This window comes from Bacillus rossius (assembly GCF_032445375.1).
Source record: "Bacillus rossius redtenbacheri isolate Brsri chromosome 4 unlocalized genomic scaffold, Brsri_v3 Brsri_v3_scf4_1, whole genome shotgun sequence".
In the NCBI taxonomy this organism is placed as follows: Eukaryota; Metazoa; Arthropoda; class Insecta; order Phasmatodea; family Bacillidae; genus Bacillus; species Bacillus rossius.
In genome coordinates this window covers 7,958,264-7,982,290 of record NW_026962010.1, presented here as the reverse complement: position 1 = coordinate 7,982,290, position 24,027 = coordinate 7,958,264, and the positions used below count along the sequence as shown (strand labels likewise).

The 24,027-nt window shown below is 35.6% G+C and overlaps 1 protein-coding gene and 1 long non-coding RNA gene across 2 annotated transcripts in view; one reads left to right on the top strand and one right to left on the bottom strand.

Moving 5' to 3' along the window:
• LOC134541543 (fibroblast growth factor 9-like) overlaps nt 1-24,027 on the bottom strand; it is a 373,094-nt gene that overhangs the window by 95,812 nt on the left and 253,255 nt on the right. The gene's annotated exons all lie outside the window — the stretch shown is intronic.
• Nucleotides 15,796-16,404, top strand: LOC134541609 (uncharacterized). Its single transcript, XR_010076664.1, has 2 exons — nt 15,796-15,961; nt 16,053-16,404. It is a non-coding gene; the product is annotated as an uncharacterized LOC134541609 (long non-coding RNA).

Sequence of the window (24,027 nt, the reverse complement as noted above, 5' to 3'; positions counted from 1 at the left end):
CACCAACAAAATATTGACGGAAATAATCAGGAGCACATAGAGAAAACAAATGTTCGTCTTACAAAATCAATTTAGTGAATCACGATAAATTATATTACAAAATAAAATTACAAAACAATTACTGGTAGCTTGTGAACTTCACTTTAGTGGGACAAGTGGTTTTATTCAGAGTTTCGTTTAATTAGTGAATTTACGTTACAAAATAAGCACTTACTTTTGTTTTTATCGGGTGGAATCCAGACAAAAAAAATTACGTAGAGGTATACTGTGTTTCTAAAACACCTCAGAAACACCAATATGCAAGACAGCTTCCTTCTCCTTGAGGTCTAACAAAGTCCCCCTCCTCTTGCGATCATGAGTGGGCATCCCGCATCCCACAGGAAAGAGCGATTAACTGTACAACACTGTTAGCAAAAGTTTTTTTTGGCATGAGATGAATTAACTCTCGCTCCTGAATAAAGCTATTGTAGCCAGTTGGGGCAACTGATGCAGTTTGAGTAGGTAGAGCAATTGGAGCAGTTGGAGCTAAACCCTATTATATCCTTGATTGTATCCTATCGATCATATCCAACTGGTGGGATTGTATCCTACCGTATCCTGCCAAATGTATTCTACTGATGGAATCTTATTCTATTGGTGGTATCGTATCCCTTTAATGAGTTCGTATCGCGTTGATGAAATAGCTTGCAATAGATTATATCCATACTATAGGTCTGAGAGTACAGAGACTTGTCTTGTCTGCTTGAAATAAGACATAACTTTTGAAAGATATAGCAGGTATCGCCGAAGAGGGCATCGTAGTTTGGAGATGCTTGGTCTATACGCCCAATATTGGACTTAACCTGTTTAAAGTTATTCCTAGTATCGAAAAAAAGGCTTTTTGGTAGGCATAGTGATAGCGAGTAACATATTTATGCAGCCAGAGAGATCTTGTTTACAGTTGTTTATCGTAGTAAGGAAGATTAAGTTTAATAAAAAAAATTAAATATAAATTACTTTTTTGTCAAGCGAGGATCGAAAAAAGGACTTAAATCGTTCAAATCCATCAGTAAAAAAATGGGCGAATTTTTTAAAAAAATTTTTGGAAATATATTTCAAAGGTCTAGGTTAATAATTACATAATTTTAGGATAACGACCAATATGTCTTCTGCATCTTAGTGAAGTATATTAAATTAAGTATTTTAGCTCTTTTTAGAACTGTTAGAGTGTTTTATTAAATAAATGGTTTTCAACAAGAATAAACATTTTTCCATCGAGCAAAGATCGAACCAAAGATAGAATCAATTACAGGAATCGATAGAATCAATCAGTAAATTATTTGCTGATTTTTTTTTCTGAATTATTTTTGGATTCTTTTTTCGAAATTCTAGTTTAATAATTACGGATTTTCAAGATGGCGGCCTAGATTTCTGGCAAAATTGTGGACGTCACGACAGCTAATATCTGGTACACTGCACTCTAGAAGGTAAAAAATATTGAACTTATATGAAAACAGCAGACTAATATAAAATGGTTGATCCAAGATGGCTGCCATAACATCATACTAATCGGTATAATATCTGGTTTGTAAGTAGTCAATCTGTAAAGTGAAAATATATTTATTAAATAATAGTATGCTCATTTTTACAAGTACATTCCTTGAGAATCGAACTGAAGACCGTGAAATTTACATTCTAAGTACTATTAAAAATGTATTAACACTTTTTTTCTGAATTTTTTTTTTGGGTATTTTATCAATAGCCCTACTATATTAAATTAGCTGTGTTGGAATTGGACCAAATATTCCGGAAATAATGGTATATAAACTATTTTTAGTATTTTTTTAATATCATTATAATTTTTTATTTATTAATTTTTATTATTTGTATCAATAAAATCAACAGATTTTCAAAATGGTGGTCGAAAAGGCCTTTCAATATGGCGTATGCTACAGCGGTTAAATAATTGGCATTCTAGCAGGTAAAATAAAACCAATAAGTCGGCAGAGCCATCTAGCAATTGAACCTAGCTATCCTGGTACCAATAACTGAAAACAAGATGGCGGCAGCACTCTCTAGCAGACGACGTGTGTACTACGTGACACTAGCGCTACTGGAAGCAGGTAATAAAAATATATGGTGGCAGCATCCTGTACCAGGTTTTGCTATCGTTCCTTCAAATTTAAAATAAATCTTGCTTGCCCAGATGTGGCTTAACCTGCATATTAAATGAAACTAAGAGGAAGTAACCTAAACGCTGAAAACTTTAGAAGGAGGAAGAACATTAACAAGTCAAAATAAGTAAGTTATATTAATTTATTCAATTGTAAATATCAAACTTATATAGGAAAAAACCTCTCCATTAACGATACAAACAGAATCAATGTGATTGACATTAAATTTTAAGGTACAATGAGGTTTTTTTTATCACAGCATTAACCAAAAAATAATTTATCTCAAAAAGTTATTTTCATCTGAAAATTATCTCATAGATTCCTTTAAAACTAACATTTTAAGGGTTGAAGTGATAATACATTTAACCAGGATAAATAGAAAAATATATAATTACAAGTAATATCAAGGCTTTAGAGAGCTAAGTTAATTTAAATTAAATATGGCCACCAAAGTAAATAGCACAGAAGGGGCAGAAAGTTCAAACAAGTTCAGAGAGAAAACAGACTATTATTATGAGCAGTGTAAACACTTACTTTAACTTTACCATGTAGATCATACACGAAAATGTGTCGGAAACATTAGTGAAAAATACAAGTATCATTGTACAACAGTAGACATTACGACTTAGAAAAATTACTGGCCATTAAAGAAAATAAAAACAATACTTATACTTAGCTCTCCAATGACCTCCACACTCCCATGACCCCTCTCCCTCTCTAGTATCATCGATTCATTGTAGAGTCTTCTTGATGATTCTTGCTGCTCAATCCTGAACTAACTAAATCGCCCAATTATTTATACCCCAATTTACTCCCCCTCCTATTTCACTACTCAACTTCTCTAAAATGAAACAGAAACCTTGGATGGTTACAACCAAATCTAGAAGGTTCTTCTCTGTAGTCCAAACAATCAATACACAGGCGATTCTTCCGGTTGTATTCTTCTTCTTGCTAGGATCTCAGTTAGTACCCCTGAGTTTTTTTTGGAAGGAAACCTTATGATTTTGCAGTTTACAGTTTTTGACAGCACAGAGCAGTAGCCTATTCATGAATTTTGAAGTCACGAGAAATGATGATTCCACATGATAAACAAGTAAGGTTATGTTTCTCTGGTGCCCTTCAATGTTTTTTAATGTAGATATTAAAACAAAATGTCTCGTGAGCAAACACACGGTCACATCACCCTCCCCTAAAACTTCACTGCAGGAGGGCGTCTTCTTGCTGGTGACGAACAGTCCTGGTATGGCCAGTTTCAAGTCACTTCTTCACTTGCCAGTGTCTAGAAGCCGAGGTAATAAAGAACACAGACGAGGGTACCTGCTGGAGCTGATGTAGTTGCTGGCACTGGGTATGATCTGGCGGCTGGTGTCCTTCTGCGCAGTAGCTGATAAACCCGAAGTTGGAGGCCCAAGTCTTCTGGAGCTGATGTGCTTGCACATGGAGTAGTATCATTCCCAGAACAAGAAAGAACAATAGGAGAATAGAGAGTGTCCTAAGTATCGTTATATCCCAACAAAAATGTCCAGAAAAAGAAAAAGCAAGATTCAAATATTAGGATCATACAATCATCAAACCATTATTTCATAAGTATTATCACTAGAACAATATCATAGGTATTTAACATATCACAAAAATTGACTAGATAACATACTTATTGAGGAATCTATATTTCCAAACAAAAGACAAAATATACATTTAAGGATATACTTCATAAACAATTCTAAATAATCTCATATTTAAGAGTAAGTTCAATTTTAATACATCATACTGGTAACCAACCTGTTATACAATCTTAAAACACTACATAGCTACGAGAGATTGCATATCAAATTAAATAAATTTTTATTTCACAAAAAACATGATAATTTCTTAAAACCTTATCAAATTGAGAGCGAGATAACCTTTTTTAGTGTTAAAGAGTTTAAGTTGCCACACATAGGCTTTTAACTGTATCAATGGTTGGTCATAATCCTCCAGTACCACTGCCACATTTATTGTGAATTTGATAATCTTAAATGGCCTTGACCACAGAGGTGCTAAATTTGCTCAAAAAATCTACATAAGAACTAAGAAAGTGAGATTCTAATAACACCAAATCTACTACTATATAGGAAACATTAGATTTATTTACAATGTATTTCACTGATAGGATAAGGTGGTACTTTGTCATATTCTTAGCCATCTCACACCAAATATCCCCAATCTTTTCCAGATTGCCTGAATCATAGACAAATGGGTTTAAGGACCACATATTTTCCAAGGGATAACACATGGATCTCCTATGGAACAGCTGCGCGGGAGTTTTGTAGCTTCATTTACTACATTATTAAAACCAAATATCAGGTTATACATAGATTATCCCACTTATGCTGTAAATCCTACAAGAGCGCTCGAAGAGTTACCTTCAAAGTCAAGTTATATCTTTCCACGATATTACCTTCGAGATAGTAGGGGGTAGTGTGTACTTGCTGACTTCTCCATGTAAACAACAGATTTTGCAGCTCGACTGATGAGAAATAAGTGGCATTTTCACATACTATGGAAACAGGTGATTCAAAATTGGGAAACAAATATTGTCCCAGGTGTTTACATATATCACTAGTTTAATGTTCCTCAGGAAGGGGGGATTTGTAAAGGTGTCTACCCTACCAAAATAGCTGTATAACCTGAGGTGGTTCGTGGAAAAGGACCTACACAATCCAAATACAAACATTCTCAAGGGAAATTAGCTATGTTAGAAGCACATTTACATTCACTGTGAACATTATGCAATTTTTCCTTCTGGCAATTCCCACAGGCCCTAACTTTCTTCTCTACCTCCTTATGCAGACCTGACCAAGTAAACAATTCATTAATTCGAGCTAGGTTTTATCAGGCCCTACATGGCCACCAAAAAATTAATTCTGATAAAAATTAAAAATTATACTACGAACATCCAATGGAGCAAAAATACGAAAATTGCCTACGTTGGTAGTTAACCATATTAAACATTTTCTTTAAACTAAACTCAGATGTTCTTTCCGCAATGCTACCCAAAACATCGGTACACTCGTTATCCCTCTCCTGATATTCCTTGATGCTAGCTAATGGTTTTATCAGCGAGTTTACAAGTCCAGCACAAAAACCTTTTGTTCTTATCTCTTCGAGACATTATGCATAAATGAGTTAAAAGTATAAATGTGTTTAGGTTTATAAAATTTCACCAGTACCATGCATGTCATCAAGCAAGAATTGTTTACCCATGCACATTATGCAAGATGACCTAGCCAGTCCGCGCAAAGAGCTTATGACTCGTTATTACCTTATACTATACACAATGCATAATGTCAGGCCATCCAACTTGGGTAAAACGTGCTTTCTGCTAAGTTTACTGGAGAAAGCAAACTGTCTGCAGTTCGAGAGCATTTACTTGTATTCCAAGTCACTGCAACAGCCAAAGTACTAGCGGTCTGCTACTATTTTTCGATCAGTGGAAGGCATGCAGTATTTTACATTTACTGACAATGCTGGTGTGTTGTGCGAGAAGCAAGGCAAGATTAATGTTTAATTTTCCATGGGAAATTCTTCCATAGAAACAGACAATGGAACAGTGTTATCAAGGGAGTTGGGACAGGCATAGATGGCAGACTGCTGGAGTATCGAACAAGATTGTCCCGAGAAACCCCACAAATGCAAAAGCTGCAAACGAAAATTCTTGCCTGATTATAACCCTGTAGTATTTTATACAAATTTTATGCTCAGAATAAGTGTTTTTATGTTTCTGCATTAAAAAAAAATGTAGGCATATTTCTATGCAATTGCATTTTTTTCGTGTACGAATCAACATAATAAATGACCGCGATGGTTTTCAAGATAATACCCTTAATTTGTACATTTAAATAAATAATAAAAATTTCTTAAACTTAACAATAATATGAAAAAGTTTTTAAAATTTTATGTGGAAAACAATATCTCACAGAGAAAAACTTACTTCAGACATTATATCAGCAATCCCAAATTAGATAACAAGTGTATTTACCAATGCAACAAACATTATGTTCCCTTGTGAAATGATGTCCATTGGGGACGGCAATCTTGGACGGAGTTGGGGTGGATAAGGGGGTGGAACGTAGAGTATCATACAAGGGAAATTATCATGAAATCTCGAAATACTTGTTCTTACAGTTTTAACAAAAATTTAACCGACATATGATGGTAATTATTTTTTTCCATGAAACATTACTGAGGGTAATATTGTGAGTTATAATTTTTGAACCATAAATCATTTTCTTTTGCTGATCAATAATCTAAATAATCGTAATTTATCAAATTTAGTATTAATTATTGTTAGTGTGCATTGAAATGTGGGTGGAAAGGGTGATAATATGTGTCAATGTATATCGAAATGTGTGTCAATGATGGTGAAATTATGTCGAATTATGTTTCGACGATGGCAAATGTTTGTTCAATGTGTGTCGATGAGTGTTCAGGTTAGTCGAAACGTGTGTCGATAATGGCGATTATGTGTAGAATTGTGTGCCGAATTGTGTCGATAATGATAAATGTTTGGATTATGGAAAATTTGTGTCGATGATGGTCAATGTGTGTCGATTGTACAAACAATTAAAGAGTGTTAGTAATACGTGTGTGTGTCGAATTGTGTCAATGAGTGTTAATCTGTGTCGAATTGTGTTTCAGTATGGTGAATGTTAGTCGAATTATGCATCGATAACGGTTAAAGTGTGCCGAATTGTGTTTCAGCTATGGCGAATTTGTGTTCACTGTGTGTCGAAGAGTGTGACTGTTATTCGAAATATTTGTCGAGGAGGGTGGATGTGTGTTGAATTGTGTGTCGAAAAGAGCATAGATGATGGTGAATGTGTTTCGAATTATGTGTTAATAAGTGCTCATTTTTGTACTTATTTTGTTTTGTTGATGGCGAATTTGTGACAGTATGTGTCAATGAATGTTACTAATGTTTTTTGATTTGTGTTTTGGTAATGGTTGATGTTTGTCGAATTTTGCATTGATGTGTGGGGTTGATAACATTATTTTATTTTAGCATAGGTTCGGTTTTATAGGGTTCTCTTAGTTGTTTTTTGGCCCCTTAATCTACCAAAGTCAGAATGTGACTGTATGATGTTTACTTTATGTATTTGATTGTTCCTGTGTTGGTAGTAGTTGAGCTAATGCTTTTTCAGGTGTATTCTGGAAAGCTTCGACAACAGTATTATCACACGAGTCTGTCTGCCACTATTGTTATAGAATTAAAGATCATCCAGCAGAAATTGTCTAAAAATTTACTGCCCAGTAAAATATTAAATAGTTAACATTATTTGGGTACCGAGATATACATCTGGCCATTTACCGGTGACTAGGAACACACATCACTACACCATCTCCAAATACATACACAAAACAAATACTGATTACATGATCGGTCATGAATGTATTGGTGTAAGAGGAGAAGAGAGTATGAAATGTAACATGCACATGTTTTTGTTTTATAATTGAAATCCCACTACATTGTTACTAAGTTACCATTTTTAAGAAAACAAATAGTTTAAAGTAATCTATGTTATTAACACTGTAAGACTAGTGATTTAAATAAATGTTTCAATTGTGCCTACTCCAAAAAAACACTAAAAATTGGTACTGTACTTATTCTTACTTATATAAGTGATTGTTGTTTTGACTCGCATCTATGAACGTGAGTATATTGTGCCGTTGTAATGTTGGTGGCACTTGCTCAATTTATTTATTATAGAGGTATTTGAGAAGCCCTCAATAGAAATGAATTTTATGTTTATTATTTTACTTCTTACCTCTATGACTTTGTCTTAGTCCTGTTATGAATTATATTTACCAGTATTGTATCTCTATGGTCAGGTCAATTTGGTTTTACTCTTTAAGTATTTTCATGTTTTATCTAAGTAATAATTTTATGAAATGTCTTTGCAAACATTTGTTAAACGGCGACGAATAGGAAATGAGCTTACACCTTTTAATATTGTTTTTGGGTCATTACTGAGGAAAGAGTATATGTGATTGGACGCTCGACTGCGCATATATTTTATTTAAAGAATTTAGTATTCCCAGTGTGATTTCGGAGAGTGTTCAATAGAGAAAGCTTTGACTGTTTAAAAAAAATTGGAACTTGAGTTTCTGTTCTACTATCATGGGAGAAGGATTAGAGAGAAAGAGCTACGTGATTTAGTCATAAATGAATGTAAGAATATCACGTAAAACATTGGTACGACGACTGAATAGCTAGAATCTACGTGAAATTGATGATTTTATAATAAATACCGGAACTACACAATGAAGAAGAGGTAGTTACCGATGTTCGAAGCTCTACTAAAGAATCTACGACGACGATAAGTTTTGACTAACAGCATAAATATAACTGGATCAACGACGAATTAAGAAGAAAAGAAGAAAAGGACTATCAATCTTCGAGATGGAAGGAGTTCGACAGCGGTAGACGGCATCGTAGACGGTGGACCGGAGGACATCATCCTTCTAGACGACTTCAGGTGACCGACGCCAGTCCTGCGGGAGTACCAGCAGCACGAGAGGAGGTGCATCGAGACGGAGACCCAACCAGCGACATCGGAGGAGAGTGAGATCTAACCAGCAACATCGGAGGAGAGACAGGGGTTCGGAGAGGTTTTCCACAGCCTCTTGGTATTGTAACGACGCGACGAGGTTTGTTTGCCCCATCCCCGAATTAACAAGAACAGCGAGAAGTTACCTGTCCTATTTTAATGGCAAGATATCTTAAACTATGATGTTTACGATCAAGACCTAATTTGAAACTCGCTAAAACAACTTAATACTACTTAACTACGTAAAGACTTGTAGCTTGTACATACTGGACCTGGTTAACTGACATTGATCAGTAATATGTACGATATCAAAGTTAAAATCTGTTAGTCATTAATTGTCTTGAATGTTTAAAGAATAGTCCCAGGTCCAGAAGTCTTGAGACAGTTTGATCTACCGAAAGAGACTGAGCTAGTAAAAACAAAGAAAAGACTAATTTGCCAGTTAAAATGTGTTTCAATAATATTTAAAATATTGACTGATAACCAAACTATTATTCAGTGATACAATTACTTAAAACGTAATTAGTTCTGAAAGACATTTAAGTATAACGGATATTGAAATTTTGTTTAATGAAAAACCTATTTAAACATGAATAATTGTCTCAAAGGTATTTGTATGTTGCTTGCTAATCATTGACTCTGTCACTTTTCATGTTACAGTTGGATATGTTGCAAAAGAGTATTGTCACCCATACAACCATGATTTTGACCCTAGTAAAAAGTTAAATTTTCATTATATTTTATTTTTCCGATTGATAACCATACTTACATATCATGTGTATGTTAAACCAGATAGACAGAAATATTTAGCTTGGATTGTCTTGAAAGAATAATTAGTTTTTATTACACTGAGATCAGCAGTCATAGAGAATTTAATGCTTTTAAACACACTACTTATATTTGTTGATTTTAAGGTCAGAATACTTACACCAAAGAGAAGGAGACATACTGCTAAGGAATTATACGACATTTTATTGTTTGGTATTCACACTGAGTCAAACTACACCAGTACATACAACTTGAGAATAATTTATTTTCACTATCAACATAACAAGACATATTTTAGTTAATATTCTGTAGAGGTTAGTAGTTGTGCTACATACACAATCACAGCACTAGTACTTTATAGAGTTTTCACGGCGCCCAACTAGACCACATTTTACATTATAGATATTGGCATTTTAGGAAATATACTCTATAGAGTAATTCTGAAAATACTTATAGAAATTTTGATCACCCAACGGTGGTACACCCTTTTGAAATTTTGGTCGCTCATCCTTGGAGCTGTCTGAAAAATAACAGAAGAAAAGGGAAAATTCTGAAAACACTTCAGAATTTTTGGCGCACAACGTGTAAGCCAACGTTAGGGACTATTTTATGATCTTTTTTTGAACAACTCAAGACACTTTGAAAAATACAGACAGTAATTTTGTTTTGTCAAGATGACAGACACAGGTAGGAAGTCATATTTTTTTGAGAGGTAGCAATGACACTTCTGACTCTAGTCCTGAACGAGAACCTAGAGAAGTAGTACCAGAACAGCACATCGAGACTACTGGTATGGAGTCACAGCAGGAAATGGAGTTGGGTCATTCGCCGCCGACACCAACTGTTACCCTAGATGCACTGTTCCAGTTCATGAATAAGGAGAAATTAGAACGGGAGCGTAAAGAACAGGAGGAGAAACTATAACGGGAACGGGAGAAACAAGAACGGGAGCGTAAAGAACAGGAGGAGAAACTAGAACGGGAACGGGAGAAACAAGAACGGGAGCGTATAGAACAGGAGGAGAAGTTAGAAAGGGAACAAAAGGAGCGAGAAAACGCCGAAAGACTAGACAATTTAGTGCAAGTCTTAAATAACACTTTAGGCAGGATTGCAGATGAAACAGCAGAAATCAGGCATGACTTAACTGAAACACAGCACGAGATGCAACAGAAGTTTTCCAGTGTACACACTCGTATTGAAGGTGTAGAAATATTCAGTAAACGCACTGACGATAAAGTAGTACACTTAAGCGAGCGTCTAACAGGAAGGTTAGATATGGTAGAGGCGAAAATAGGGGAAATAGAAAGAGAATCCAGACACATCGCAACATTCTCGCCTCAACTAACGACTCACCACACTAGCGAATGTAATACCGACAAGGAAGACACGCCGGTAAACAAATCGATAACGATAGAAGCCGAGCGAAATCCCGCGAATATTAGTACTGCAATTATGTCAGCAGATCCGGTACTTACACTACACCACCCTTCTAAGAAATGGTTGGATGACGTTCCAACATATTCAGGGAAAAGTAATGAAAACCCTCGAAGATTCTTAAATCAGTTTGGAGAATATTGCCACACATTTAAGTTAACGGACGCAGAAAAATTGAAATGCGTTAGCCACTGCTTGAAAAACACGGCATATTATTGGTGGGAGTTGGCGAAAGATTCGGTACACGCATACGAATCGTTTCAGAAAGCTTTCATATCCCAATTTTGGAATACTCGTATCCAAAGCAATTTGCGAATACAGTTGCATTCTGAAAAATTCGAAAATCGTAAATTTCAAAATTTAGAGGCGCATATCAGCGATATGTACGAGAGAACTCGTTATCTTGATTGCCGTATGGAAGACGAAGAGTTTATTGCCATGATAATTTCGCAATTACCACTCAATTATCAATTACAACTTAGTGGACGGCAATACAGTAATATTGTAGATTTCAAGGAACAACTGTTAACGTATGAACGACTCGTTAAGCTCGATAAAACGGTAACGCACAAAGAAACTAACGAGCGCAAGAACACGAACCAACAGACACCGTTATACAATAACTGGCGTAACCGAAATGAAGGGCAGAACAGCGGACACAAACAACCTCAAATTCACACACTGAACGTTGAAAACTGCGGAAGTAATTGGTATCACAATGGATATCGAGGTCAGCGATATGGTAACGGATTTTATAAACCACAGTACTATCGTCGTAGAAACGAGAAGCGACAAGACAGACGCGAAAATGAATCACAGTGGGAGAATAAACGTCAGGAGGGGACAGTTAATTTCAGAGAGAATTCAGGCGAAAATCGAACAACGAAAGAACGATCGGCAAATTACAATAATCATTCCGGAGGTCAGTACAGCATAAATGCACAAACGTTTGTACCGTCTGAAAAAGGGAACAGCTTTAGCACCACCATTCACGACGCGCGACAAGGAGAAAGAAATTCATATTCTATAGCGCCAAGTCACGAGCAAAGCAACACGGAATGGCCGCGCATGCAATCTAGCAGACGCTCAGATACAAACCAAGGAGGTAATAACACATTTTTGATTTCACCGAATGCAAATAATGGATTTGCTAATTTGTCACAAGAGCAAATTAGAGGATTTAAGGACAGTGCGGTAAACTAATTAGGGATGGCGAAAACCCGCTCCGCACGTCAGTCCCTAATTGTAAGTTAGACGGGGCTAGTATAAAATTGGATCCCGACGCAAATGACAAGAATAATTGTCGAAGCATACACACCATTATGTTCAAAGAAAACGAGCGTGAATTTTTACTCAGCGAGCCCACAGAAACCGAAGTTCAAGCGAAACAAGCACTATGTCCGGAGATATCGTTAACTTTAAACGGAGTTAAAGTGCCTGTACTATTAGACAGCGGCGCAGAGATATCCTGCATCAGCGAAGACTGCGTAGCCATGATAGAGAGCACCGGAATATCATTACCGAGAATGCCAGTACCGAGTTTAAAGATTCTAGGGGTTACATCAAGGGCTAGTCCCATCATTAATCGTCAGACCTTATTGGAAGTAGAAGGTTTAGGTAGCACCAAGTACATTAATGTATTAATCGTAAAAGGATTGGCTAAACCAGTAATTTTCGGTGTAGACTTTCTAACTAGCCATAAAATAATTTTGAATTTTGCAGGTTGGATGGTAACTGCTATGGATGACACAGAAAATACGAAAACTACTGAAAATTGGGAAGTTTCGGAAAAATGCATTGCAATCATTTATAAGGAAACTGAAGAGTTGGTCGCAGCCAAGTTGACATCCACGGCGGATCTTCGGAGAAAATACCAGAAAGATTCCAGCAAGATGAGTTTTAATTGTGGAGATTTAGTACTCAAGAGAACGAATCCAGTAAGCCAATTTTGGAAGTACGTTACTAAGAAGCTATTTCTACTCTTCGATGGACCATATATGATCACGAAGATTATTAGAAGTAACTGTTACGAACTGTCTGACATTAAAACGAAACAAGTAATAGGACACTATAATATAACGCAGTTGAGGAAATATTACACTCCTGTAGAATAGTATACACTGTTACACATATGTCCGTTTGAAGACATATATCGGTGACAATACTCTATGTTTGCAAGTAAGTATGTAAATAAGGTCAATAATATGAAATGTAAATTTTCTGCAAATAATTAGAATATAGATGAGATGTTTGTATGATGAGAAATGGTCCTAAGACCTATATCAGAGTATAGTTCGTTAGTCACATTTCTGAAGGGGACCATTCTATAGAGGTATTTGAGAAGCCCTCAATAGAAATGAATTTTATGTTTATTATTTTACTTCTTACCTCTATGACTTTGTCTTAGTCCTGTTATGAATTATATTTACCAGTATTGTATCTCTATGGTCAGGTCAATTTGGTTTTACTCTTTAAGTATTTTCATGTTTTATCTAAGTAATAATTTTATGAAATGTCTTTGCAAACATTTGTTAAACGGCGACGAATAGGAAATGAGCTTACACCTTTTAATATTGTTTTTGGGTCATTACTGAGGAAAGAGTATATGTGATTGGACGCTCGACTGCGCATATATTTTATTTAAAGAATTTAGTATTCCCAGTGTGATTTCGGAGAGTGTTCAATAGAGAAAGCTTTGACTGTTTAAAAAAAATTGGAACTTGAGTTTCTGTTCTACTATCATGGGAGAAGGATTAGAGAGAAAGAGCTCCGTGATTTAGTCATAAATGAATGTAAGAATATCACGTAAAACATTGGTACGACGACTGAATAGCTAGAATCTACGTGAAATTGATGATTTTATAATAAATACCGGAACTACACAATGAAGAAGAGGTAGTTACCGATGTTCGAAGCTCTACTAAAGAATCTACGACGACGATAAGTTTTGACTAACAGCATAAATATAACTGGATCAACGACGAATTAAGAAGAAAAGAAGAAAAGGACTATCAATCTTCGAGATGGAAGGAGTTCGACAGCGGTAGACGGCATCGTAGACGGTGTACCGGAGGACATCATCCTTCTAGACGACTTCAGGTGACCGACGCCAGTCCTGCGGGAGTACCAGCAGCACGAGAGGAGGTGCATCGAGACGGAGACCCAACCAGCGACATCGGAGGAGAGTGAGATATAACCAGCAACATCGGAGGAGAGACAGGGGTTCGGAGAGGTTTTCCACAGCCTCTTGGTATTGTAACGACGCGACGAGGTTTGTTTGCCCCATCCCCGAATTAACAAGAACAGCGAGAAGTTACCTGTCCTATTTTAATGGCAAGATATCTTAAACTATGATGTTTACGATCAAGACCTAATTTGAAACTCGCTAAAACAACTTAATACTACTTAACTACGTAAAGACTTGTAGCTTGTACATACTGGACCTGGTTAACTGACATTGATCAGTAATATGTACGATATCAAAGTTAAAATCTGTTAAAGTCATTAATTGTCTTGAATGTTTAAAGAATAGTCCCAGGTCCAGAAGTCTTGTGACAGTTTGATCTACCGAAAGAGACTGAGCTAGTAAAAACAAAGAAAAGACTAATTTGCCAGTTAAAATGTGTTTCAATAATATTTAAAATATTGACTGATAACCAAACTATTATTCAGTGATACAATTACGTAAAACGTAATTAGTTCTGAAAGACATTTAAGTATAACGGATATTGAAATTTTGTTTAATGAAAAACCTATTTAAACATGAATAATTGTCTCAAAGGTATTTGTATGTTGCTTGCTAATCATTGACTCTGTCACTTTTCATGTTACAGTTGGATATGTTGCAAAAGAGTATTGTCACCCATACAACCATGATTTTGACCCTAGTAAAAAGTTAAATTTTCATTATATTTTATTTTTCCGATTGATAACCATACTTACATATCATGTGTATGTTAAACCAGATAGACAGAAATATTTAGCTTGGATTGTCTTGAAAGAATAATTAGTTTTTATTACACTGAGATCAGCAGTCATAGAGAATTTAATGCTTTTAAACACACTACTTATATTTGTTGATTTTAAGGTCAGAATACTTACACCAAAGAGAAGGAGACATACTGCTAAGGAATTATACGACATTTTATTGTTTGGTATTCACACTGAGTCAAACTACACCAGTACATACAACTTGAGAATAATTTATTTTCACTATCAACATAACAAGACATATTTTAGTTAATATTCTGTAGAGGTTAGTAGTTGTGCTACATACACAATCACAGCACTAGTACTTTATAGAGTTTTCACGGCGCCCAACTAGACCACATTTTACATTATAGATATTGGCATTTTAGGAAATATACTCTATAGAGTAATTCTGAAAATACTTATAGAAATTTTGATCACCCAACGGTGGTACACCCTTTTGAAATTTTGGTCGCTCATCCTTGGAGCTGTCTGAAAAATAACAGAAGAAAAGGGAAAATTCTGAAAACACTTCATTATTTATAATTATTTTTTTTCTTTTTTTTTTTGGGCGAACTGGTTTCCACACGTTTTCAGTGTTCTATATTGGTATTTGTTAATGGTAATATGTCATTTAAAGATTTAAAGGTTAATTTTGAACGAAGTTGTAATAATTTTAATTATGTGTAATTTAAATGTTTGAACATCAAGTTTTTTTTATTGTGTCAATGTAATTTTTTTTGAATCTATTATGAATAATGTGTTTACAATTTAATTATTATGGTAAATATGTGAAGGTATATTTAAGACATTATAAGTCAATCTTTTTGTAATAGAATTAATGCTCCATTAATAATCGATATGTTGTTTTAAAAAAAAAAAAAGTACTCTCTACGAGTGCCATGTTCAATGTCCTTCTTCGTCTTGCACTTACTGACCACAAACGGTCTTTTCCAGCACTTTGACGCCATGATGTAGTAACTCAAAAATTCGTTCTTGTGTGATTTAAAGTTTTCAAGATGCATTAAGCATCTACAACCGCACTAAGTGGTAAGTTTTGTTGTCTTATTTCTCAAGAACGTAGGGAAATGTTTGTAACACCGGGCGTGTTAATATTCTTTGTTATTTTTATGTTAATTAGCGGTTCCACGATACCGGCCACGCGGTACACTTGAACCAACTTGTGCTGTGGTGTTGGGGGCCTGTCCCCGGCAGCCCGGAAGCAAAATGATGTGACCGCACCTAATTCAGGAAAGCCGACGACTATTTCATTATTTTTGGCATGAACTACTAACCTTTTTTTATCAACTCTACATAATGTGAAAATTTCGTGGACTTAACCTCATCGGACTTCTCGTCAAACTTTCTCTTCTCTTCTATCTTAAAGAAATTTTTTTGTTGAACCAATGTAACGTCTTATTTAACATATAATTTACAAGCAACGATATAATGTAACATGGACTAAAGATATTTTTGATAATCAAAAAAGAAAATATGTTGTGTAAGAAATGCGTCATGTAATATTGTAAAGAAATTTTTTTTTCTTTCGTGCTTGGGGCCCCAGATAAGATAAAACTTAAACATAATAAAATCAATATCATGTTAGAAATAATTTAAAATCCCAGAGATATTATTACAAAAAGAAAGTCAGGGTGTATTTAAAATTTATTTATATAAATAAATTATCTATCTGAAATTGTCCTTTTTTTTTATTTAATCATTGAATAATACTCTTATAGTTTATTGTGAGTGTGCATGACCAGTCAGCCCTGTTGATACTCTAACTAACCCCTCCGCACATCGAAACATTTAATGAGCCTTGATCCACGAGCTTTCAGCATCCGCCTGCCTCTATTCATAACCTCAAAATTTTATGAAGGGAGGTAAGGTGTGGTGCAGTAATGGTAGCAGAGCCTGTGGTTCTGAAGTTGTTTTGATGTGCATTTGTGCATGTGTAGATTTTGTCTTGCATGTGCCCCTACCTCGACAGCAGTGCTATTCTGGAGGTGACAACAATTTCGGGTTAATTTTTTTTATTTTGTTGTTTGTTTATATTTTGTATTTTTTTTAATCATGCCTTCGACAGTAGTACCAGAATTCCTTTTAAAGGATGAGTTGACATTTGAGTGTCAGTTGCGTGGTGTTCAGCACCAGGAAACCACAGCAGCTGTTTTGCGTAAGAAACTTCGCACAGCAATCAATTGTTCAAGACAATTTAAAGAGTATTGACCCCAATCATGAATTCAATGTGTGCTCGAGTAAAATTCTAGTTTTACAGGAGATAGTCACTAATTTGACTGATGATGAAAACTTTGCCCTTACCTTGCCCAGAGTCAGAAATCGTTTAGCTCATTTGCACAGACGCATTCAATTACTTTTAGAGGTTCATGCCTCTGTATTGTCTGAGGTCCAAGTTGCCTCCTTACAAAATGTTATAATTGAGGTTAAGAGACTGTTAGATATTGTAAACAAGTCAGAAACAGAATTTTCACTATTGCGAGATCTTACCCCTTCAGCCACTATGGCACAAGTTTGTGACCAATTTGCGGGTTTAGCATTGCCCACTCCCAGTAATGAAAACCTTCCTTACAAACCCATCCCAGGGCCTTCCATGTTGAATTTGGATCCTGTTCCAAGTACCACTAATCAAGTTGTGGATTTCACGAACCTAACCAACACAACATCATTACCACCCACGAGCTCTAATTCTCGTGTAGTATTTTGTACAGCACCTGGAACGTCACAGCCGGTAACGACACCAAGTAGCTTTTCTCTTCCTAATGTTTTTGGCAAGATTACTCACCCTCTTGAAAATATGTTGAAGGAACTACCAGTCACAGACGGTCTTAATATTCCACCCCTGTTAAATTTTCTAAAGAACATTGTCAGGTTGCGACAGAGTCATTGTGTGCACGAAACACAACTTTTGGAGGTAATTTACCCTTTTACATTGGGTCCCTTGGCCGAACGAACTCGAGCGGCTATTTCTCAAAATCTTTCGTTTGATAGTTATCATGATGACATTCTTACATTCTTCATTCCATCACGATTGCTCACACAACTTCAACAAACACATTTCAGTCGTCTACAGAAGCCTGGTGAAACTCTTTCTGTTTATGTTAATAATGTTAAGGAAGCCGCGGCTATTTTTCGTCTTAAAGTCACTGAACAAGAAATAGTAAACAATATCCTTGATGGAATTTCCCCTGAAGAAAGATCACGTTTAGTTTTTTTGAATAAGCCATGTTCTTTCGCTGAACTTGACAGGATGTGTATTCACTCACAGAACATAAGATTTGCTGACAGAAACAGAGATATGCAATCTCCTCATTTTTCAGGTTACAAACCAGCTAGACATTTCACTAATACCTGCAACACCACACAACCTAACCGATACTACCCTAACAGTAATGTGAATTCACATAACAGAGCTCAGTGGCCAGCAAACTCAAGAGGTTCACCTCAGAACTTGTTTTGCACAAATTGTAAAATAAATAATCATGTTGTTAGTAATTGTAGATTTTTGCAACAAAAAAACGCCTGGAGCAGGGATTTAAGGTGAGCGGTTCCCCCTGCAAATTTGGCCAACCCAAAAATTCTCAATATAATGCTCACATTTTTCAGCACATGAAAGTAGCACGTTGTTTTCAAAAGTATTTTGGTACACCGATAAAAAGGAGAAAAGTTCCAGATCAGGTTAATCATTCTAGTTCACCTAACTTAGTAGGATCCAATGTTGTTCCAGTTCCTCGTGTCAGTGTTTCTTTTGGTACGTTTGTAGAACAAGCTCTTGTGGATTCAGGTTCCACACAGTCTATTATCTCTTATCAATTGTTGAATAAACTGAAAGAAGCTAATCTTGTTAAATCTATTGATAATGGTCAATTTAAGTGTTACACTGCATCTAATGAAATTTTGCCTATCGTTTGTTGTGCTGTCATTAAGTTGAAAATAGCACATTTCACGTGGATGTTCCCTTGTTTAGTTTCGAAAAATGTTGGTTTGGACTTCATCCTCGGCGCTGACTTCATGACAAAATCCGGTCTTATTCTTGATATGCAGGAGAAACATATTTTCTTTAAATTTCAACCTAACCTCAAAGTTCCTTTTGTAGGTGCATCCCAGTTGGATAATAGCCTTGCTGAAATTAGTGTTAAACAAAGTTCTGATGAAAATTCTGATTCTTTGAGTCATCTACCTGAGCATCAACGTAATGCAATCAAAAATTTGTGTGAAAAATTTCCTAAAGTTCTCACTTCTGATTTAGGACTTACAAATCTTCTCGAGTATGAAATTAAACTCCATGACAATGGATACGTTAAAAGTCATCCTTATCGTTTAGCACCACCTCAGATGAATCTTCTACGAAAAGAGGTACAACAATTGTTAGATAAAGGAGTAATTGAACAATCCACATCTCAGTATGCAAGTCCTGCATTTTTAGTACCAAAACCCAATGGTAAACAACGCATGGTAGTTGATTTCCGCCGTGTGAATCAAAAAATTGAAATTGAATCAGTTCCATTACCAGATTTACATTCAGCCTTTCACTGGTTTTCCAAGGCCAAATTCTTCACTACTATCGACTTAAATTCAGCTTATCACCAAATACCTCTAAAACATGAATCTAAACCTATTACAAGTTTCTGTGTACCATGGAACCTATATCAGTTCACTCGTGTGCCCTTTGGTCTTGCAACAGGCGCACAAGTTCTCACCCGTTTACTCGACCAAATTTTTCATGACGTTAAATTCAAGTTCGTATATAATTATCTAGACGATCTCGTTATCTACTCTGAAAATTTTGATGACCATCTCCAACACATAAAGGAAGTTCTGTCTCGACTTGAAAAAGCTGGTCTTACTGTTAATCCACAGAAAGTTAAGTTTGCAGTACAAGAAATCTCATTTTTAGGACATAAAATTTCTTCACGTGGAATATCCATTGATCCTGAACGAACAAAAGCTATTAGAGAGTTTCCTCCTCCACGAGATGTAAAAGGTGTTCCACGTTTTATTGGTATGATACAATTTTTTGGCAAATTCATTCCTAACCTAGCAGAAAAAGCAATTCCACTTAATAAGCTACGTAAGAAAAACACAAAGTTTGAATGGGGTGATGACCAACAAAAGGCTTTTGAATCATTAAAACAAGACATAATAAGTCCACCAGTTCTTCGTATGGCGGATTTTTCTAAAACTTTCATTTTGCAAACAGATGCATCTGGTTCAGCAATAGGAGCCGTTTTGGCCCAGGAATTTGACGGTGTTAGACAACCTATAGCGTTCGCATCTAGAACTCTCACTCAGCAATAACAGAAATCATCAATTTATGAATTAGAATGTTTGGCAGTAGTTTTCGGTATTGACAAGTTTAGGCCCTATCTAGAACATGCTGAATTTCTTTTAGAAACGGACAATCAGGCATTATCATGGCTTCTTGCACATCCCCGCCAGTTAGGCAAAATTGGTCGTTGGGTAATGAGGATTTCTTCACTAAAATTTAAGGTTCAACATATCCGAGGATCTCAAAATGTTGTTGCAGATGCTCTTTCACGTATGTTTGATAAGACACAACATAATCCCTCATTGGAGGAATACAAATGTAAAGTTCTTCTAACAGATTTTCCTTTAACATTCAAAAACATTCAATTGCATCAAAAAGAGGATCAAGAATTACGGAAGATTGTTCAAAATTTAAAATCTGGAATACCCCAAAAATCTTATTTTTTATCTAATGGTGTCTTATATTCTAGAATTCGAAATCATCAGAAACGTATTGTGTTACCTCAAGTCTTGAAACCTGTTGTTTTCCAGTATTTTCATTCATCACCCATTGGTGCACATTTGGGTACCTATAAAACAATTGAGGCTATCAGAAGAAAATTTGTTTGGAAAGGCATGTATGGTGAAATTGCAGAGAGAGTTAAGCAGTGCCAACTTTGTGCCCTTAGTAAGCCAGCTCAAAATACACATTTAGGTTTGTTGTCTTCAGAAGTTTCGGATAAACCAATGCAGAAATTATTCATTGATTTTGTGGGACCATTACCAAGAAGTAAAAAAGGAAATAATATGTTGCTAGTTTGTGTAGATGCATTTTCAAAATTTGTTTGGTTGATCCCGTTAAAGAAAGCTGATGCACCCTCAACAATACAAGCTCTTCAAACCAATATCTTTCAAAATTTTGGTATACCTGTTTCAATTGTTTCAGACAACGGATCTCAATTCACTTCTAAAGCATTTAAGAATATGTGTTTCACCCATGGTATACGTCACATTTGTCTGTCTCCGTACTATCCGCCACCTTCGCATGCGGAAAGGTTTAATCGAAACCTCCGATCTGCGTTAATCGCTTTTCATGCCGAAGATCAGAATAGTTGGGACAAACATTTAGTTTGGCTTCAGATGGCTTTTAATTACTCACGACATGAATCACATAAGTCTACACCATATAATTTGATGTTCACTTTCACTCCTAATAATCCATTAGCAAATCTTTGGTCTTTAAATGAATTGTTACCAGATGATCCAAAAGAACATAAAGGAAGTTTGGGCAGCCGCCCTTAGAAATCTCAAGCGCTCTCATGAGAGATATAGAGTCAAATATAACAGGAAAAGAATTGATAATCCTTTTCGACGAGGTGATCTCGTCTTATGCAGAGCACACCCAATCAGTAAAAAAGTAGATAAAAGAATGGCAAAGTTATCGTTTCGCTGGTCAGGTCCTTACCAGATACAGCGTTTTCTAACCCCAGTTATGGCAAGTTTGTGCGATCCAGACACTGGATCCTATGTTACTAGAGCCCACATTTCTCATTTGAAGAAATATCATTCATCGTCTTCAGTAAGTTAGGGGAAATTGCACCCCAGTTTTGTTTGGGCCTTTGGCTCAGTCGATCGTGGCCTGATCACCCACCGATCCTAGTCTTTGAGTCCCAAGAAACTTTCTTTTTTTTTAATAAATCAATATAGGCCTATATATCACTATATCAATATATATATCTATATATCTATATATACATAATATACATAACTACACAAGAAAATGAATAAAGAAAAGTAAAAGTAATGTAATAACATGTATGTGCACATAAAATATAAAAAATATAAAAAACCATGGTACCTAGTTTTAAGTTGTCATGACAAGTCTTAATTATTTGTATGTTAGGTTTGGGAAGTAAGTTTGGTTGTAGGGTTTTCCTAATTTGAAGTGTTATGTTCAAGTATTCATTTGTTTATAGGTTTCTATTTTGAATCATTGGTAGAGGAGGATGTTAGAATTTTTGTCCTAATGTCATGCTATCCGCACTTGTTCTTTATGTTTTATGTTTTAGTGTAGCCGTCCGCTCTCTTGGTCCACTCTGTTGATTCTGTACGCCATGTTTGGACCACTTGGTATTCTTCTCTGTGTCTTCACCTTAACTTCAGCTAACATTACGGTAACAACAACTCATACTGGTGTTCTCTTTGAAAAAGAAGATGATCTTCTGTTTTCAGACAATTTTTATTCTATTGTATTGAATTTCAATTTGATTCAGTTGGAACATGCAAACAAGGACTTAGAATCAGATTTAAATAAGGTAATTCAGGTCAACAACGTCATTCTCAGTGAAAACAGCTCTTGAAATCAATCATTCACCTTCGTACTCTTCTTCGTCTTCGTCGTCATTCATCAACTCAAGGAAAGTTTTGTAGCCTACAGATCAGAAACAATTATTCATTCATTCGTCGTCTTATTCGTCTTCGTATTCGTCTTCTTCGTCTTCGTCGTCGGGTTTAATTCCCACTTTAGCTTCGAGTTTGGTTTCTCGGAGGTATGTGGTCATCGTACGCTCGCCTAAGTAGTGTCAAGGTGGAAACAGTATCAACTGGATAAATCTCTGACTGTTGTTCCAGCGCTGTTTCTTGACACCAGGCAGGAAATTTGATTCTGTAGTTCTTCAAAAAATTCCTAGGAACAAAAAGAGTACTTTTACTCATACTTTTCGCAAAACAAAGTCAAGGTCTACTATAATCTATGAACTGCACCAAAACATTTTCCTGGTCTTCTAGCATCCAGTTCAAAATCTTGGCAAAAAAAAAAAAAAAAACCTTTAAATTTACACACACACAATTTGCAAGGTCTGCCATAATCTGGTTGACAAAAACATATTCGTGGTTATTCGTTTCTACCACTAACTCCGTCTTTACCACTTGTTCGCCGTACGTGGTGACATTGTTAGTCCTTTCTTTAAAACCTTTGGTTCAGTCAGTTCCTCTATCACTTTTAATATGTCTCTACCTATTGTACATGTACCTAAATTTAATGTCAATTTAAGTCAGCTGACATTTTCCAAGTTACCAAATGTATCCTTCAATTCTTCAATTGTGGAAGATATTAACAAACTTTTGATTTCTCAGCCTAGTGGTGCTCCATTCCACGACATTGTTAAGCTTTTACGTCCTCACCAGTATGTTGAAACTAATTCTCATTTTAATGTCATTGCTTTGATTTTGTCAGTCTTCGTTTTTCTTTGCATTTTTATTCTATGTATTACTCTATGCTTCAAGTTTAGGTCCATCTCGACCACCCCTTCTAATCCCTCACCCCCTATCCCTTCTGGAACCATCTTAATACCCGTAGCTTCATCCTCCAATGTGGAATAGTTTGTAATTTTTTTTATTATGATATGTATGTAATGGGTTTTTTTTTGTGGTCAAGGATTTAGTTTTAATTTTTGTGGGATATATGGTGTAGTTTGTTGTTGTCTCCCGGTAGTGTCTGCTTTGAGGGGGGGAGTATGTGCCGTTGTAATGTTGGTGGCACTTGCTCAATTTATTTATTTATAATTATTTTTTTTCTTTTTTTTTTGGGCGAACTGGTTTCCACACGTTTTCAGTGTTCTATATTGGTATTTGTTAATGGTAATATGTCATTTAAAGATTTAAAGGTTAATTTTGAACGAAGTTGTAATAATTTTAATTATGTGTAATTTAAATGTTTGAACATCAAGTTTTTTTTATTGTGTCAATGTAATTTTTTTTGAATCTATTATGAATAATGTGTTTACAATTTAATTATTATGGTAAATATGTGAAGGTATATTTAAGACATTATAAGTCAATCTTTTTGTAAT